The 20,000-nt window shown below is 36.0% G+C and overlaps 1 protein-coding gene across 11 annotated transcripts in view; it reads right to left on the bottom strand.

Moving 5' to 3' along the window:
- The window catches only part of FOXP2 (forkhead box P2), a gene marked incomplete at its 3' end in the record, with an annotated part of 541,625 nt that overhangs the window by 8,440 nt on the left and 513,185 nt on the right, over positions 1–20,000 (bottom strand). The window lies entirely within an intron of this gene.

Consider the following 20,000-nt stretch of genomic DNA (forward strand, 5'->3'; position numbering starts at 1 on the left):
ATAAACTCCTAAGGTTAATATAATAGCTACGTTTTTGCTAATTATGTCTGATAAATGACCTGTGTATATTTAAAACTTTTAAATTTAAATAGGTTTTTCTAGATCTTGTGTAACTATAAAGAAGTATAAACCAGGCATGAAGATGTCATTCTTGGAATCTCATTACTCCAGAAGCGAAGGAAGAATAATAGTAAATTTCATGCTAGCCTGGGCTACATAGTGAGATGCTGACTCAGCACACTGCAGGGCACTGTCCTTCAGTCCATCTCTCTGCTAAGGACTGGGCCTCTGTGTCTCAGTGTCTCCTCAACAGTCTTGAGACTCTGAGGACACCCAGAAAGTGCCCTTCCTGTTCACCCACTTCCACCATCTGGCTCATTTGTGTTTTCATTGGGGATTTTATTTAAATAAGAACATTATGGAAAATTTGCCAGTTTTCAGTACAGAGGAATAGCAAGGAGAATGTATCATCAAAACATATGCAACAAATTCTGTAAAAGGATAACTACAAAGTTATATTCCCTCGCATCTTAAGAATTCTTTAAAATGCAAGGAATATTCTCATCACCTCATTGATCTACACAAAATATACAACTGAATTGAGATGTGGGCCTTGGCAAAAACTTAAGATACAACACTGAAATACTCCCAGAAACCTATTATCTAACTTACTTTAATGCAATAATGTTTCTAAGTAACAAGTTCTATCCAGACCTCAAATCTTTGTCCTCGAGACTTTGCATCTTAGTGTCTTCTCCAAGCCACTGAGTGCCTGCTTGCTCAGCTGTGCTTCCCTGTGAAAAACACACCCAGCCTGAAGCTCCTTCTACGCACTGTCCTTCCTAGGGGCACCCTCCCCACTATTTAAGGACTGATGCAGATTGTGTTAACTCCCCATACGCTATTTGACCCATCCAAATTAGACCAATCTTCTCCTTGGACCCACTAAAGCATTTTTAAAATTGCTCATGCTGATATTGTAAACCATAGAGTTTGATTCATAGTCTGCCTCAAATATGAGGACATTTGATTTCAGTTTCTGTTTCTCTGGTCAAAAGACAGGGTTTTTCCTTGAATATTTCACCATTTACTTTGATTTTGGCTATTGGCTTGCTGTATATAGCCTTTATTATGTTGAGGAAAGTGCCTTGTATCCCCGATCTCTCTAAAACTTTAAACATGTGTTGGATTTTATCAAATGCTTTCTCTGCATCTAAAGAGATGATCATGTGGTTTTTTTATTTTCAGTTTGTTTATATGGTGGATTACATTGATGGATTTCCATATATTAAACCATCCCTGCATGCCTAGAATGAAGCCTACTTGGTCATGATGAATGATATCTTTGATGTGTTCTTGTATTCGTTTTGCAAGTATTTTATTTAGTATTTTTGCATCGATGTTCATAAGAGAAATTGGTCTGAAATTCTCTTTCTTTGTTGAGTCTTTCTGAGGTTCAGGTATCAATGTGACTATGGCCTCATAGAACGAATTTGGTAATATTCCATCCATTTCTATCTTTTGGAGTAGCTTGAAGAGTATCGGTATTAGCTCACCCTTGAAGGTCTGGTAGAATTCCCAGCTATTCCACTCCTTGGAATATACCCAAAAGATGCTCCAGCACACAACAAGAAAATTTGCCCAACCATGTTCATAGCAGCCTTATTCATAATAGCCAGATCATGGAAACAGCCTAAGTGTCCCTCAGTAGAAGAATGGATAAAGAAGGTGTGGTACATATACACTATGGAATACTACTCAGCTATTAAAAACAAGGAATTCCCGAAATTTGTGGATAAATGGATTGAGCTAGAAATGATCATAATGGGTGAGTTAAGCCAGAAGCAGAAAGACTTAAATGGTATATACCCACTTATATCTGCATACTAGCCCAAGGGGCATGTCCCATGAAAGCCTTCACTTACCAGGAAACTGGTACAGAGGGGAGGACATCCTATTGGGACTCTAGATGAGAGAAGTATGGGAGAATAGCAAAGTAGAAGGATCCAGAGGGTCCTAGAAACCTACAAGTAGAACATTATGATAGGCAGATTTGGGCCTAGGGGTCCCGCTCAAACTAAGGCACCAGCCAAGGACAATACAGGCGGTAAAACTTGAAACCCCTACCCAGATCTAGCCAATGGTCAGAACATTCTCCACACCTGAGTGGAGAGTGGGATATGACTTTCTCACGTACTCTGGTGCCTCATATTTGACCATGTCCCCTGGAGGTGGAGACCTGGTGGCACTCAAAGGAAGGACAGCAGGCTACCAAGAAGAGACTTGATACCCTCTGAGCATATACAGGGGGTGGTAATCCCCCTCAGGAACACTCATAGGGGAGGGGAATGAGGGGAATTAGGGGAAAATGGGAGGGAGGGAAGAATGGGAGGATACAAGGGATGGGATAACCATTGAGATGTAACAAGAATAAATTAATAATAAAAAAATTTAAAAAAACCAAAAAAACAAAAATAAAATAAAAATAAAAATAGACAGGGGTTTTCAAGTGTTTGAATACAGGTGGAGCTGGAACCACCACACATGCTAGGCTCTATGATGTATCTATGAAGCTTCTGGTTTCAACTATTCCATACCACCTTCATCTTACACACTGACCTCTTCACGGTAGTAGTGGTGCCTTGTTCTGATGGGTAGATTGTGAAGCTTATAAATGAAGACTTTTACACATAGCCAGGATCTTGTCAATACAGCTGATTGGATAATTTACCTTCAAGGCACTAAGAGTTTTCTTTACACTAATTTTAAAAGAAAGAAATTGAATTTCCCCCCTAGGATCAAATGTTCTTGGAGTCTTTTCTATTCAGAATTAGGTGATGAGGCCTAAAAAGGGATAAATAAATATTTTCTTTCGTGGTTATAGTTTTGATCTGATAATCTACTAACATAATCCTAATCCAAGTGAATACTTATTTTCACTCAACTTAAAGATCTGAATGTCAGTCACTAATATAATGTTTAAGAAAGTACCAGAAAGTTGTAGGAGTGATTTGAGCATCCCAGAGGACAAAGCTGCTTGGAATTTTTAGCTCCTATGCATAAAGATTGGTAGAATATTTTCCAAGAGAAATAAAACATTTATCATTATTATCTTTAATATTAGCATTCTATTAGCTTTTTGTTCCTTTCCTTATTTAGGTACTCAAAGTGGCCCAAGTGTTTGCTTAAATGTGGCGTGCGAAGTAAAATAAATAGAACTTAATCTCTTAACCCCTCTCTCTCCACAAACAAACACATACCATTTGTGTGTTGGAGTCATAGAGAATTAGTTTATTTCTGTGGCTATCAATATCTTTCTCTCCTTGCTTAAATCCCAGGAGTGTTAAATTTCTTTATGATTAAAAGCCCAAGGTATAATTTTGTTGCAAAGTTTCAAAGTACTATGTGTAGTATAATTAAAATTGCTTGTGGGGGGAAAAAGTCTCCCTTCTATCTTAGAAAAACCCATGATAACTTAAGTAAAAGAAGACCCTGCCTTTTGCTACCTAGCACCTCACTACAGCGCTTCTGCCCAAGTGAAATCCTTTGAAATGTTTTAATTATAAAGGAGTCATTCAGCACAATAAATTTCTATGTATTTAGTATTTTGATTAATTTAGGAGTGAACATAAGGAATACTGAACAGTTTGGTTGCCTCATTTGTAATCTTCAGTCATGCAGCAATGGCTAGGTAGTTAAGAATCCAGAGGGCTCTGGGGACAGAGTACTTGGGTTTGAAGCTGGCCTTTTTTCCTAATAGATCAGTGAAGGTCCTATGATCCTATTGTACCCATTTTTTTAGTCATAAACAAGAGAAACAAAATATTATCTTTTATAGTTGCTATGAAAGATAAATGTATATATATATGTAAATGTATACATTAATACATATAAATTACATATGTATAAAATACATACAGTATATATATATATATATATGTATATATGTAAAAATTTTGAATGATGTGATCTCATGACTGGGTCACAAGTGGTGAATACATATTAGATATTGTCATAAAATCCCTAAAACCTTATTTCTTTTTATAGAAGGTGTGTTATAAACACAGAAATTGATGATTAAATATTGTATGGTTATTTTTCCTAAAAAATTTTTAGTACTTCTCCCCAAAGTAAAATATTACGAGTATCTCAAAATATCATAAAACAAAAAAATTTGTAGCACATATTTCAGATGACAATTATAAGACCCATATTGATGAGCTACCTTTTCTTAAAAGAATAATGAAACAAAATATATAACACAATGTGCTACTATAATTATTCAAAAGGACAATTAGGGAACAGATTCTAGAACACTGCAATGCTGAGCCAAAAGCTCAGATCACGTCTCAGACCATTTTTACATCACTTGAAAAGCTTATTTCAAAGCAGAGGAGCCAGCACCGATATGCTCTGCTCAGAGAGCTTCTACACTTATTCTCCTCTGTCATCCATCACAGGGTTCATCATTAGCTTGTCATTAAAATCATTAACATACATGCGATGAGGGGTCCAGGCATGTATCACTTTTGCTGTGTACACTGGGGCTTACACAGTTCTTATTATACACACTGAAGTAAGAAAATCTAGAATAGAATAAAATGAAAAATTTAAGAAATACAGTAATTTTATGTATCTGTATATTATATATGTACATATATTTTATGTGTATGCCTATTTGAAAATAAATTTTTCTTCCAGAAATTTCTTTATGCTTATGATCGAACCAAATCCCCTGTATCTGTAAAGATGTCAAAGCTTCAATCACATTTTGATTTGTTTTGGTGTTTTGGCATTTTCTGTCTCATTATTTTTGATTGTGTCTTTTGTGGTGTTTTTGTTTGTTTCTTTATTACTAGCTCTTTTTAATTTTTTTTTTTTGTGAGAAAGAGTGGATGAGTAAAGGGAAAAAAAGAACATATATTTGTGGAGGTAGGAAGATGGGGAGGTTCTGGAGGAGATGTGGGAGAGAAAACATGATCAAAATATACCATATGTTAAAATTAGTTTTAGAAAGCTTCAATTTTACTTATTATAGAAACCAGATAACATTACCAATATTTCCCACTGCCAATATTCATTTAACAAACCTTTATTAAATCTTTCTATATGTTTTTACTAAGAACCAGTAGTTTAGAATCGAGGGAATACATACTTAAAAATCCCAGTTTGCCAGGAATAAAGGTCCTAAGAAAAGGATTAATGAACAGGTGTTCTTATAAGTGGGAGAGAGTATATTTCTCTGAGAATTACTCTAATCAATTAAAATACATATACATACCTGGTGAAATTTATTGAAGAGAATAGAGCAAAGAAATGCTAAGACACACATGGCATGCTTGGTTATAAAATGCCCTGTGGACTTGGAGAGTCAGGCATTTATCATAACACATACTCCTAGTGACATGAAATGTATCTATGCCTTCCTTCTGCTTCAGGGTTTCAATTGTTCTATACATTAAACTTCTGTCTTTGCAAAAGCCATAAAAATAAACTGAATGTTACTTCAGAAGAATAGATTATAACAATTTGTAGGAATATAATACATAACAACATTTGAAACACTGAAGATATACTTTACTAAAAATTATAAACACACAAAAATATTCTCCTTGGGTTTACTGATCTGCATTGTTTCATTGATGAGACCTTAAACAAAGAATATTTACTGGGCTTATTTGTAACATATACAGGTAGCATTGGTGTTTAGTTTAAATACACTTCTCAATCATTCTTTTGCCAATTACAGCCTAGTGTTAATCAGATACCTATATCATTAGAAAGAAGAACACAAACTTTCAGTTACAAGGGTAGAAGTGTAATGTGACCTACCTTTTGTAATCAGTTTCATAGTCCTTCCAGACTATTGAAAATACAGCATATACTTTTAAGTGGACATTAAAGTAACTTCAACTTTGAATTTTAAAATAAATTGTATATTCAGTTAATAATGGATATTTTTTCAAAGTAGAGTATAGTAATTCATTATGATGCTTTAAATCTATTCTGTCCATGAGAGAAAGACTTTAAGTTCAATTACTACATTTTAGTTCATCGTTTAGCAGTTACTGTAGAAAAGCAAGGATTTAAGTTTTCTTCTTGAAGAAAGCATGATGCCCCACAACTTGAGGTAATTTGTGGTTGTGGGATTAAAAACATTTGAAACTTTTTAAAATAGCTGTATGAAAAGACTCAATTAATGTTGGCAAGGTATAACACCTTCTATTATTTCATAACAAAATAAAACCATCCAGTACTTCTAGACTGATAAATATTATCTCTTTATATAAGTGGGGGGGGGGGGGAAGTAAAGCATTTGATTATGACATCCATAAACATGGGAAAGAGAAGAGACATGAACAAGTGACTTCTGGCCTCATAAGTTCCTCTAACAGGTTGTGTGTTTTTAAATATGTATTTATTTTACTTTATGTGTATGAGCATTCTGCTTGACTATATGTAGGCACACCGCATGTGTGCCTGGTGCCCACAGACGTCAGGAAATCAGATTCCTGGGAGTTGACATACTGGATGGTCATGAGCCACCATTTAGGTGCTGGAAATTGAACCCAGAAAGAACAAGTGCTCTTGTGTCTGAGCCATTTCTTCATCCCCATTTTATATAATTTTCAATTACATGGAGGAAATACAATAAAAGCAGTGGTGGATGCCATAGTGGAGAAGTGCTAAGGAAGGGAAGGAAGGAAGATTGAGGGTTTAAACTCTGATTACATTGTGAGGTGGGTCCAGCTTTTTGGATAGGTTTAGAAGTTTTCAAAAATTGTTACAAGGAGAAAAGAGAAAGAGCAGAATGAAAAATGGGAAAACAGAGAAAATCTTACACAAATTATCAAAGTCATGGGGAGCTGCTAATATACTACTTAAAAAGTTAGAAAAAATTTTAGCTGCATCTCAGAGAGTGTATATTTCTGCACTTTTAGGGGAAGGCTATTATGATTTAGGAGCAGAGAAATGAATAGGCTGAAGTTTTAAGATTGTTTTACACCGTATAAACAGAGTTTAGAAGAGTCAAAGAAGGAATACCAGTTATGAGTTTCCCAATACAGTGTGATAAGGTGCTGACAGCCAGGACAGATGTGCACAAGAACTGGTGGGAAACATCAATTTAGGCTGAAGGTTGTGGGGTAAAATGTTTTGCATTTTTTAACTCTTAAATTTATATGTGAATGGCTTCCTTCTATACTTTACCAAGAGAGCAGGGGAAGCTCATAATCGAGCATGTGATGCTGGGGAATTACAGATTTTTTTTTTTCAGTGCTAAAGTAGGTGTGTGTGTGTGTGTGTGTGTGTGTGTGTGAGAGAGAGAGAGAGAGAGAGAGAGAGAGAGAGAGAGAGAGAGAGAGAGAGATCCTGAGAAGAAGAAGAAAAAAAACACCTGAAAAGAGAGGAGAGAGAGAGGGAGGCCACATGGGTTAGATGGAAGAGAATCACGTGACTAGCATGGATGGAGACTTGGCCCAGATGAAGAACATTAGCAAGTATTAGGGATTATGGATGGGAGGTAGCTTGAGAGGCATTATTAGAAGCAGCTGTCATGGGACTGGGGCAAGTATGAGAAGTAGTTTAGAGGATTAATGTCTTCCCTGGCCCAGGTTAACTAAGGCGATGTTAAAATATAACAAAGTGTCTGTGTCTTAATTGACTGCTAGCTGGGCATACTAATGCTACTAATAATATTAATAAATTAAACAACATGATATATAAAGAAATAAAATTGCATGTCTATGCAGTAATAATACTTAAATTATCGTGAAGCATTTAAATTAATTTAAACAGAGCTATCTATTCCAATCTTCTATGTCTGTGCCTCTCCAGGTGGTCTGACCAGCAATGAAGAGCGGGAAGAAGTCCTCAGAATGATCCATGGTTTAGTTGCCTTTCCATCCTTTTCATACATTGGCCTAAAACTCAACTGAATCACTTAAAATGGTGATCTATGTAGGCAAATAACAGGCAAGTATCAGTCATTTCCATAACACTCAATCAAAAAACTGATTTTATGCTGACCTAAAGTTTTAACTCTCTGCGAACAGGAACGTTTTCTTCATCCCTTTGTTTTGATCTCTGTAGTGACCTATGTATTCAGCAAAGGAGAAGCTCATAATGAGTCATACACATTATGTTTCACTGGTAAGTGGTCATTTGTGTTTGCTGAAAAAAATTTAACTTGTCTTGTTTGAGGAATCTGCAAAACAGCAGTTGAATTTTGTATTCTAGTTAACCGTTCAGTTTTACAGCCACCCTCAGTAAATGCATATTTTCAAACCTCAGAGGACAAGTTACATTAATACACTGACTTGTTGCCTAAAGGAACGTGTTGCTTCTTTTGTTGTGAAAATTATAAGGACCTAAGGCATTGGTGAAGGCAGAAGAAATGTTAATGTTTGCCTGCACCCTACAGCAGAGTCACATTACAAGAGGAAAGTTTATCTTTTTAGATTGTGGTCACACAGCCTAATCCCTAGAGGGATGTAAATTTTATTCACTATATCCTTGTTCAAGACTAAGTGAAAGGGTCCTATAAACTCTTCCTGGTTTTCTCTTGAACGAGAAAGGCCCATGAGTAAAGTATCTTAAGCTAAAACATTCAAAATGCACTTAAGTAAATGCAGGTCAGAGTAGAAACTTAACAGTGCTTTCTCAGTTTGGATGCTTTCAGTATTATCAAATATCACGATTAAAGCACTTATATGTGTCATGGTTTGTGAGACACTCCACACTGCCGACTGTATAAACTCTTTTTTAAAATTATTATTTAATTAATTTATTCAGATTACATCTGAATTGTTATCCCATCACTTGTATCCACCCATTCCTCCCTCCCTCCCTTTCTCATCCTATTCCCCTTCCCTGAGACCAAGGAGGACCTCCTCCCCCACTATATGGTCATAGGCGATCTATCATGTCTCATCTTGGTAGCCTGCTTATCCTTTTTATGTTTTTTTTTTCAATTTGCCAAGCTGTAGCTGTCTACTAACTGACCAGATTACAAAAAATACCACCTTAAGTTCATCCATCTAATAAGCCTGTTTATCTGGTCTTCGCTGTTTGCCACATCGTCACCTTCCACAAAATGAGTTGTCTTTTTCTTCATTAAACTCTTAAGTTCAAGGCCCAGTACAACACACAATCACTTTATGTGGATCAAATGATAGATCCAGCAAGCGCTATGTCTAGCTCTTGGTGAATGCATACTTATATGCACATTCCCATACATGAAGCTAGGGATGAAATATGAAGTCTTAGAAATGTATGAGATGTACTAACAAATATTGTGAAGAAAAATGTGGTGCAGAGAAATACAATTTATGGCCAATATCTATAATATGGCAGTAAATATTGTATCAATGATGTACAAAACCAAATGTTACAAAAGACTGCAACTTTTTATGTGCTTTTATGTGCTCATTATTAGCCATTTCCTTATAACCTTTATGCATGTACACTAGTTATTTGAGTATAGTTATATACATTTAACATAGTAATATCCTAAAAGTCCAGAACAGCGTACTCTGGAACTGCATTAGGTGTTTATTTGTACTAAATATAATTTGAATATTTTTTGCGTAAGTGGAAGATAAAACTCCAGATGAAAAAGTTTACACTCAAATAATTCATCCCTGCCCTTTATTTAGAGTCATGTCCTAACTGGTCAACAATGTTTAAAAATATTAGAATAGATTCACTACAGACATATGATATACATTCATTTCATAGGTTCTGCTTAGTTTGTAAAAAAAAAAACACAAGCTTTCTAGTTATAAGAAATTTCAAGAGCAAGATGGGAGTTTTTCTTTCATAACTACATTTCCCCCTCAGTGTATAGGACAGGCTTTCAAACGAATCACAATAGCCATTGGTATCTCGCTACTAAAATAAACAATGTATACAATTAGCTAGCTGTCTATTTCCTATTTATTTAAATACATTTCTTTTCCAATTAGCTCTATTTGCCAATGACAATAGCCTTTTTTCCTATGTAAATGTTTTGAATATATAAAATTCTAAAATATAAATACAGAATTCTTTAAGATAGATTTAATTTCATGAGGCCAACTGTTTATATTTGCTTCTTTTCAATAGATAGCATCTATTGAATTGATTGTAAATGTGGAAACATGGTAAGTTTAGTTACCTCCACTTATGTATTCTGTTTGAAATTAGAAATGATGTCAGTCATAGAAAAAATGTTGCTTTCTTGTTGAGGAAATAGAGCTTATCCAACATATTATAGAAATAAACTGATAGCTAAAATTAAAAATTCAAATAAAATGTTTACTTTTTAAACCATTTGATTAATTCTTTAAAAAAATGAGAGTTGCTCAGGGTAATATCATTAAAGTTACATTTCTGGCCACAGACACTTTATGTCATTCTACCTATGATTTTTTCCGTTCAAAGCATTATCCAGATTTTGTTGATAACAAGTAGGCTAGTAAAGTATAAATTTAAGAACAGTTTAGAGAGTTACTTAATTTTTTCAATGTAGAGGGATGAATGACAAAATTATTACAACAACCAGGAATAAAATTCTCATTCTCATTTTACCAAGTAAGAAGCTATAAAACAATCTTTATTAATATATTTCATTTTTTGCAACTTATTACCTTACTACACAATTTACTATTTTTGTAGATTAATATAATGCTTCATATTAAATTTCTATTGTTGATTAGATCAATCATTATTGCGATATGAATAAATTACATATAGCTACTTCCTCTAGACAGAAACATTATACCAGCCCTATAGAAATAAAATTCCTCCCTCTTTGCCCTTGATGAAGATGGAAACAATCCTTCTTGAAAGAAGTGTGTGACCAAGAAGAAGTAACTTCAAGCTTGGGGTCAGCCAATGTTCCCTCATCTCATAGATACCACGCAGATGTCATCTTTCCGAGGACATAAATAGAAATAACCTACTCACTTTCCACATCTGCTAGACATAAACAAATAAACTTTATTTTCAAATTTAAAGCTAGGATTTAATTTTAATACTAGCATATATGATAAGCTACTTTTTGTCTGTTAACAACAGAGGTATTTTAGAATTTGATTGCAAAGAACTGTTATTTTTTAGATAATATTGTTTCCCCTCTAAGACGTGTTTTAATTATTAATGATGTAGTTTTAAATTCTATTCTACATGTTAAATAGATCTGACCCCAAGGAGTGGCTCCAAATCTCGTTACAGTCTACAGACATTCTAAGAAATAGAAAATCAACAATGATCTGACTTAAAGTTATAAGACAGAAGTTTGTGATCACATGCATACATCTCAAAACCTCTCTAAGACTGCCTCATTTTACCTGAAGCACTATATTGAAATTTATTCAAATTTATGGCACATTGTTTAAAGAAACTGGATTTTACATTATTTTGAGGCTTACTGCCAAGCAGTTTTATACAGTCTTTCTATGACATCTATTAAGAAAATATTCACAACAGAATTAAGATTTACCAGTTATTTGAATTGCTAACACTTACAGTCGTGACAAAAAAGGATATGATTCTGTTGCAGATGTAAATATATATGAAATTATTTTGATCATTGATAATTACAAATAATTGCACCCGGATCTCTGAGTTAATTGCCTGTGAGTATACACATGCACTGATACATACTGTGTCCCTTACGTGTATGATTTTCACAAACTTTCAACCATAGGTCTGAAGGCTCTTCCATTTCTCATGTGTCATTAAGAGATATAAAGCCTGGCTCAGATCTTGACCCTTAGCAAAGCAGTGCTGTGTTGCTGCTGTGCCAACTCTGCTTTGAACCACCACTCTGCACTCTGGCCTTATTCCTTGGGCCAACCTTTAGTCTGGAACAGCAGGGTGCATGGGCTTATGGGATATATGCACCAGTTTCTGTTTAATTTAAATTGACTTCTTGGATTGTGACTTTTTACAGATCTTGATGTCACAGTCTTATAGCCGGTCACAGGGCTCTGACTGCCTCAACGGTAGGTGGAACTTCTGTTTGCCCTGACTGTTTCTTATTTTTCCCACTGCCAATCTGCTCCAGGGAAAATGTGCTCCCTCTCAGTTGGCTCTTAGTGAAAGTGTCACCTAGCTTCTTTGTAGGCACTGACTTCCTCCACCTGGACGTCACATGGTTCATGCTACTAGCTAAGTCTGTGCTTTGAGACTGGCTGCTCTGGAGGACCTAATCCTTTGCTCAGGCTAAGTTCCTGAATTGACTCACACTTCAGTTGTCTCCTAACCATGCATCATTATGCTGTATTCAGAGCATGAGGGTGGAATAGAAAATGAAAACAGTCTTGATCTTTTCATGTGAGCCTAGTGCATCATCTCTTTCTCTCATTTGGCAATCAGAGGGATTTGTGGCTTTAGCATTGGAGTATAAACTTGTTCAGCAGTAAGATTATACAGTATGGCCCCTGGCTGCCCATGCTTTTTGTCTTTTAAATATTTAGCTGTTTTTATTCCAAAGATAAAGAACAATATAAGAAATATTCGCCTTCACTTGTGTTACACTGTTTAATTAACTGTGGCATATATGTTATATTAATGCCTGTCTGTCTATCTATCTATCTATCTATCTATCTATCTATCTATCTATCTATCATCTACCTATTACTTAATTCTATCCTAATGATAGATTTGCTTATGGAATGCAGCATCCCTGTGCTTTCAACTGATTTTATTCATGGTGAAATATTATTAATAAATTATAGAAATGGTAAATATTAATCTCTTTAAAGGAGCCACATATCTCCACATCCTAAGTTTTTTGCCAAAGCTAAATTTAAAACCAGAGGCAGTGATTTGTAGATTCTTTACTCCTTTCTGTTATCTAGAATTATGAAAAAAATAATATCCAAGCAATATGTGTTCTTTAACCATTTAGGGAACGATTCTTTGACCCTTAGAGACAGAACATTTCTATGGCTCTACAAACAGAGAAAAAGAAGATGTATCCTCTAATAAATATCTTCTTTAGATATGAAACAGAATCAGTAAGCTACAGTACTGCCAGCTAAAGTTGCCTGACACACTTTGCCTAAATTGTGGGATTTCACACCACGGATGTCAGATAGCATCTGTAAAGTTCTATAAAAGCCTTCAAAACCCTATAGGAACCCACAAATTTCCACAATTGGCATGCTGGGGCTATCACACATTTTAGAAGAAGATACTGTCCCTCTGGTAGGATCTTTTTATTAAGAGGAACTAGAATGATTTGTAAGTGCCACATACAGGGCCTGGAATAATGTCAAAAAGAACGGGAGCTACTGATCCACACCAGCAGCCCTTGACAAAGGAGAGGAGATGATAAAGAGCTGGCGTCATCAGGACTTCTGCAATCATTTTGGGAAGCGATCTCAAAGCTAACTAGCAAAGTTAATGAAAAAGTTTAGACATTAAATAAAAATGGAATTAAACCAGAACAAAAATTACAAGAGGCCTAGAAAGGTTAGGGGATAGAAATTAAAGATAACCGGAACAGTGTTAATGAGAAAATCTGACAAAACATGTGAGAAGCCAAGAAGTACAGTACGCTTTAGTTCAGAACTTCATAATGTAACACAAAGGCCCCCAAACAGCAGAAAGTATTACTGCCTTCACAGCAGCGAAAACAATGAGAGAGCACGCCACTGGCTCAGAGTAGCAGTCACTTTTAACTGTTTTCCTGAAATGTAGAGCCGCGCCACTTTGAAACGCTTTTGCCCACGGGGAGAGCTAACATCGGTGGGAATTTTATATAAAATATCGCCAACCAAAGGAATGGGATCTGCAAAACCTACACGTGCCTCCAAATGGTAATTTAAAAGTTTAAGGAAGGGAATGCGAATGGGAGACAAAGGAAGTGTTACATGTTTGGATAGCATGTTTTATGAGGACTCATAGTGTAGAGTCCCAACACCGCCATATTGGAGAGTGGGGGCTAGGTGGATCCTTCTAGTTTTCTTTGTGACACACTGCTTTCGACTCGAGAAGCCACAGCATAATATATTGACGTGGTTCTACAACTTCTTGAGGCTCTCCAGGGGCCAAAGATGATGCCAAGATGACTGAGATATGTGTGCCATTCAGGAATTTTGGGGGTACATAGAACACACCCTGGTCATAGAGGTAAATATGACCTCATTGCAATCTTCTACCAACACACACGCCTTTTACACGTGACACATTTCTTTAGCCCCAAAGTTTGTCTTCTGAAGACAGAACCAATTTACTTTCTAACCTTACACACAGCATATTAATGTTCTCTATATTTTATCATGAGCTCTCCGACTTCCAGTAGTTTCTCCCATAAGAAGAAAATTGACCTTGCAACCAAGGTCAAATATTTAGTGAGTAGAATTTTTAAATGACAGAAGAGTAAGAGGGCTCTGAAAGTTCTCCCTAAGCTGGCTTTGTGTTGAGGCACAAGTTGCCCATTTCCATGGGACTCTCCTTCTGATTATTAGTGTTTCCTACTGGTGGACTTTCAGATAATTTCTTACGTGTTCTTTCTGAGCCAAGTTCACCAGTAGGAAACACTAATAATCAGAAGGAGAGTCCCATGGAAATGGGCAACATTCGACTCAACACAAAGCCAGCTTAGGGAGAACTTTCGTTTTGATCTCTCAATATAGAATTGGAAAATAGAAAAATGAGGGTCTCACTTAAGATTGCGCAAGAGAAGGTGACTCTGAGCCAACTCACTGAGAATGAGGAGCAATAATGGCTTAATAAAGAAGGACCAGTGAGGCTGTGCTAATTATTGTGATTTCATCATTAAGCACCAGTGTGTCTCAGATTGGAAAAGAAAGGCTCTGGACTAATTGCCTTGGCATGGGTTTGTTTGCCTTTCAGTTCTGTCCAAATATTTTTTTTTCTCTTTTAAGTCTAACAAATGTGAGAAGACAGTAAGTTTAAATTACTTTTGTGTAAACACATCATCAGAGTAACTTAAAAAATAGTTTCCAAACAGTGGAAGAGGATGCGTTTAGCTCCGAGGTGAGTTGATGTGTCTGGGTGGGTTTGTGTGTGTGTGAATCCTCCTTGCTGAGGGTAAGGGGACAGGGGAAAGGGGAAAGAGGGAGGGATGGTGGGATGTGGTAAAGATGGAGAGGGCTGTGACCAGGATTGTAAAATAAATGAATAAATAAATACAATAAAAAGGTAAAATGTATATAAAATAGAAAGCATCCTTGACACTTTTCCATATTGTGGATGGCCAGACAATTCTTTGAGCAGTGTTAAAAAATATATAAATTATGAAAAAAAAATCAAAGGGCCAAAGAGACAGTTCAGTTGCTAAAGTGGAGGGTGGACACCCAGGAGGACCTGAGTTCAGATCTCCACACTGCCTAGTATTCATAAAGAGGAGCATTAGAGCTACTTATTGGTCTAAACTTTTAGTTTTCCTTCCTCAGGAGTCTAGCTGAATCGTGGATTTTACTCATGGAGGTGTTAGTTTGTGAAGCTAAACTGTTTCCAGTGAACTAGCCATATGCCTGAAATCTAGGGCACATTCTTATGAAACTTGCAGAGGGAACATGCATGGCTCATGCACCCCAAATGCCGTAGCACTAGAGGGAACACGCATGCGTGTCTGATGCATATCCAGATTCTTCAGTGCTAGTTCAAGAAATGGTATGAGGAGCCAGTCTTCGGGAAGCAAGAGGCTGAGGTTAGATTCTGACAGAAGAATTAGTTGGAAAGCCTCCCGGGAAATAAAATAACAAGGAGAGGTAGAATTTATGTAAGAGAAAGTGGACACAAAATAAAGGGCAGAAAAAAAAGTTTTAGACCAACTAAATAATTTTTTGTTTGGAAATGCTTTCTTTTTTTGAAAATAAAATTTTGTAGTGGAAGGACAGTTAGAAGAGAAAAGTGGAATACGTGGGGGAATCTTGGCATCTCCAGACTTTTATAAGCAGCCCACATCTGTCCTTTTTATTTAATGATCCATGTCTCTACTAACCTCAAGTGCACACTCACGTTCAACCGCATCACTATTATGGAACTGAATAAAAATTTAAACATACTGAACATTTCTGGTGTTTTTCTTTTTATCACTCCCCAGAATCTGAGGACATTTAATTTCTTAGAATACACAGCAAAATTGTGAAGTCATCAGTTTTGCCTTCTAGCCTATCTCCTATTTTGCACTGATTTTTTTTTTTAGAATGCCTACGAGTTTTCCTTGTTTTCTTCTTAGAACACAATCAGGTGCCTTTTCCCAGCCTTGTTTTAAAGCACTTATTGTACTAATTCATTGCCTTTAACTCCGAGTATTTAATTTAAAGCAGATACTATAGAGAATCAAGCCTCTGAAAATGAATCTTCTGAATCCGCTTCTCTTAATTCAAAAACATCGTGACGTGACTGCTGTCAAGACATGGTAGATTCAGTGGGATTTCAGAGCGTTTGCTTCCTGAGTCAAGGACGGCAGTGACTGTACCGAACCCAAACCTGTGACCCTGAAGAAGCTCCACACGAATAACACCATGGCTTGCTATCTAGTCACTTAGGAGTCTGGTCTCATCTTCACTTATTCCAAACTCTGTATTTACTTTCTGAGTTCTAAATTCCTGTCCATTCCAGTCCTCCCTGTTCCCAGGCACATGAGTTACTAATTGTGGGTTGGTATTATTCTCTCTGTTAGAGTTGTGCACTGCCAACAACTTCAGCTAATATTTTCTTACGCCTCTAATCCTTTGCCCACTGACTCTGAGTAATGAGTTCCATATGATAAATTCCTCTCTTAAATTGCCTCACTTTTCTCTCCTCCTCCTTTTAGAGAAAGGGTTTCTTTGTGCAGCTCTGGCTGTCTTGGAGCTTGCTCTGTAGACTAGGTTGGCCTCAAACTCATGGAGATGCACCTGCCTCTGCCTCCCGAGTGTTGGGATTAAGGTGTAAGCCACCATGGCCTGGCAAGTTCCCTCACTTCTAATGGGATGCTTATTTTATGGATTATAAGAGAGGTAGGAATAAAAAGAAAGATACTGTTTGTGCAAACTATCTATAAATTTATGTAGTGGATAGAAATATAAACATTACAAAATGTATTTTGTATTGATTTTAGCCTCATTTAAGATTGTAATGAGCTACTACAACAGGTCCTATCAATCAGTAGCTAGGTAGACACACAGCACAAAAAGCACCACTATGCTCCAGGTATTCAGTTTATTTGCAAAAATCTCACACATAGTAAGTATTACTGAAATTTCAGCAATGAAAAACATAGAAAGACAAAGAAACCAAAGGAAAGAAAACTTGTCCATTGCCATCAGGTGCTGAGTGCCAAATCTGGTGCTGGGCCACTAACAATCTGACACATTTGGGCTATACTGACTGTCTTTTATATTAATATTGGCATAATAAGCCCTTCCAAAACATACAGCACGAATTTAAACTTAAGAAAAAAACCACAAAAGCACTACCTATGTGTTTTATAAAATGGATTTTTCATTTCTATTCAACTAACAAATTCTCTGAACTATATTCAATTAGACCCAAATGATTTTTAATTGATAGAACCATGTTAAGAATTTCACCTTGCCATGGTTCGTAATGAACAGAAAATGTTTACAATTCTTTGCAAATAAGCACTTTGGAATGATAAGGTTGATTGTAAAATGGTGAGGGTCAGATATTGGTAGATATCTACAAAAAGTTAGTGGAGCAAAACACTGGAGTACCACTGTTGACCCAATATTTTGCAGGATAATTAGAAACTTGATTTTCATTTATATTACTTGGGAAAAGACAAGATATGGGATTCTTCTAATTTTTATCATTCTGAAATCTATTTCCTGCAAAGAAAGGGTGGCTCTGCTTTCATTTGTGGAATATAAATATAGGTTTTTCCCCCTGTGTCTTGATTCATGTCGCTATAACATACATAATGCATTAGTTGATTTTTTAAAATATAAACTGATAATGATACTATACTAAACATTAAATATATTTTAATATTATATTTCATACTACTATTTCTTTTAGATATTTCATGATTAAACTTTAGATTAACAATAAACTAAATGATCAGAACTACCAATTGTCAAGTGAAAAATACTATGAACTTAACAAGGCCATTATTTAGTCCAATTATTATTTCCAGTTCTGAAGTACAATGTTTAATAAACTATTTTATTAAGTCATTAATTTTTTATTTTAAAATTCTTAGCAGTGGACAATTAAACTTGTGAAAACTACTTCCTTCTGCATCTTCGTGCACGTGGTTTGCACCAGCCTCTACATACTGTTTAGGAGAAAGGGTAGGAGAACCCACAGTTCACACACTGCTTTTTACAAATGCCTTTCCTATGACTCTGCTTTTTAAATGGAGAAAAACAGCATCTGACTGTTGCTGGGTGTTTAAAGACAAATTCTCTGAGCACGTGCATAGGGAGTGAGCATTAGTAGAGTCAGGATAGCAACTGAAAAGAAAAGCCTCCAGCTACCACTGCATGGCGGACAGGATGATGATGCAGGGTGTAAAAACTTTTGTCTGCTTGCTCATTTTCTGTGCTTTAGAGTACGGCTGGTCTCAAGAGCATATATTCATGTTCTTTTACTTGGGGTTTTATCACTTCTTTTGTATTATTTAATACAACTAAAGACACTTCCAAAAGACAGATTTTTCCATTTTGGAAAAGTAATGGCTTGGAATCTGAGGAAACACTTTAATGACTGCAGTGTGTTTTTGCAAAGACGATAGAGTGAAAGAACCACACATCAATTAGGCATACGATCTCAAAGACATTCAAATGCCAAACAGTGGAAGGCAGTTTAAAAATCAACAAAATAATAACTTGAAAAAGGGTCTAATGAAACTAGGTAGGTAGCAAGGTTATACATCCCTTTCAGGCCTGCGACTGAACACTTAATGAGGGGAAAAGAGTCCAGTGTGATAGCATATACCTGTAATTCCAGCAGCACTTAGGAGGCTGAGGCAGGAGGACTGGTGAGACTCTGATTCTGTGCTACAATGGGAGACATTGTCTCAGAAGCAAAACAAAAGATAAAATAGCACCAGAAATGATAAAATATAAAAATGAAGGCAAGGAGTGATCTTGTATCACTCATGTGAAGCCAAGCAGCTTGCAGAGTAACTCCAGAAACACAGTCAAAACATCTGAGAGGCGTCCTAACTGCACAAAGCACATGGACTCCATCACTCAGCCATAATTATTTCACCAGGAGGTCTCATTTCTTGCAGGGTCAGTACTTCTTAGTAAACAAGAAACTGATATGCCCGACACTATGGAATAAGACCTGGTATTTTAAAAGTGTCATACACTTTTCTGAAATCCACAATACATCAATTTTTAATACTTCTGCTCTCTCAGCTCCATTAAAAAGATGGTAGGGGAAAGATTTTAGAGTAATTAATGATATAGTTAGCTGCTAAATATTAATAGGAATCGTAGTCTTGCATAAAATATAACATATAAACCTTGCCAATACAGACGCACCAGTAATTAAACTTGAATATGTAATTACACTGATTTATAAGACAGGCAAAAAGTTACACTTTACCAGCTTCTATGTAAACTGTGGGTAACAGTTAAACTTTGCATTTTACGGTTTGTAAAAATGGGCAATGTCTTGACTACAGTTCATAAATGGTTTAGAGTCCTGTAGCAGTAGTAAAAATGATCACAACTTACACTATCATGAATATTCTTATTAAACCATGCAAACCAAACTGTGATAATGGCCCATAAGATGGATGTTCACCAGAGACCCTGCTTCAAGTCCCACAGGACTTTACTAGTATTAAAAATCTGTAGCTGAATGCTACCAACACTAGTATAGGACACTTGGGATAATCTCTAAGACACATTAACAACAATTTAGATATACTTTTACTATTATGGTCATGGTATAATCCAACTCCAGTTAAACTTGTGTGTTTTTACTTAAACACCATGATAAAATTCAGGGAAATAAAACCAAATTCAGAAGCATACAAATACATTTTCATCCCTTTCGGGAATCTGTTAACCACACTT

Source organism: Acomys minous, assembly GCF_964271855.1.
Source record: "Acomys minous genome assembly, chromosome: 6".
Lineage (NCBI taxonomy): Eukaryota > Metazoa > Chordata > Mammalia > Rodentia > Muridae > Acomys > Acomys minous.